This window comes from Marmota marmota, unplaced genomic scaffold, assembly GCF_001458135.2.
Source record: "Marmota marmota marmota unplaced genomic scaffold, marMar, whole genome shotgun sequence".
In the NCBI taxonomy this organism is placed as follows: Eukaryota; Metazoa; Chordata; class Mammalia; order Rodentia; family Sciuridae; genus Marmota; species Marmota marmota.
Window position 1 is genome coordinate 15,216,232 of NW_025999900.1, and position 1,331 is coordinate 15,217,562.

The window sequence follows — 1,331 nt, forward strand, 5'->3', positions numbered from 1 at the left end:
TTTTTTGATAAGATTTAAGGTAACCACAAAACAAAAATCGATGCCCTATAATTTAGTCAACTGTAGAATAAACTAACCAAAATAAATGAATAAGTAATACAAACAGTAAATCACTTAGTCATGAAGAAAGACTATAAGAAAGAGAGAAAGAGAAATGAAATACAATGAAAGTAAAAAACAAATTACAAAATAGATGTAGTAAAAATTTACCTATCAATAAGTTAAATGGATTAGGGATGAGGATGTAGCTCAGTAGTAGAGCACTTGGCTAGCATGTGCAAGGCCCTGGGTTTGATCCCCAGAACTGAAAAGAGAGAGATCAAATAAGGTAAATGGATTAAGCTCTCCCATAAAAAGAAATAAAAGTGATTAAATGGATTTAAATTTACATATAAGACCCAATTATATTTTGCTTATAAGAAACTCACTTCACCTCCAAGGGCACACATAGATTGAAAGAAAAGACATAGAAAAAATATTCCATGTAAACATAATCCAAACGAAAGCAGGAGTAGCCATATTTATATTAAATGAAACAGACTTCAAATCAAAAGCTGCAAAAAGATACAAAGAATACCATTATATGATGATCAATTCAGCAAGAGGAAATAATAGTTATTATATTACATATATATAATAGTTACAAACATATATGCACCCAATAATTGAGCACTCAAATAAATAGAATAAATATTATACCTAAAGGGAGAGATCAACTCTAATACAATAATACTAGGGGGCTTTAGCACCCCCACTTTCAGCAATGGATAGATCATCTAAACAGAATATCAACAAAGAAATAGCTAAGTTAAATTGTACCCTGGACTAAATGGGTATAACAAACATCAATAAAATACCCCTTCCAACAAATGGAGAATACAAATTTTTCTCATCAGTACATGGAACATTCTCCAGAATAGATTACATGAAAAGCCATACAACAAATCTTAACTAATTTTTAAAAATTGAAATCATATTATTTACTTCAACAGCACATATACTACAATCAGAATGATACAGAGAAGATTAGCATGGCCCCTGAGCAAGGATAAAAAAGCTAATTCATGGGGTTGGGTTGTGGCTCAGCAGTAGAGTGCTTGCCTCGCATGTGCAAGGCCCTAGGTTCGATCCTCAGCACCACATAAAAATAAGTAAAATAAAGGTATTGTGTCCAACTACAACTAAAAACAATAAATATTTAAAAAAAAAAAGCTAATTGATGAAACATTCCATATATTTTTTGGTTTGGTTTTGGCATTATTTCTTCTAGCAAAATTGTTTCCATTTATAAAATATTACTCTTACACTCCTGATGTACAGAAATCACATTA

The 1,331-nt window shown here is 30.8% G+C and overlaps 1 pseudogene; it reads left to right on the top strand.

The window, feature by feature from the left end:
* The first annotated feature begins 980 nt into the window (after window positions 1–980).
* LOC125615448 lies at window positions 981–1,079 on the top strand (annotated as a pseudogene).
* Window positions 1,080–1,331: the final 252 nt, after the last annotated feature.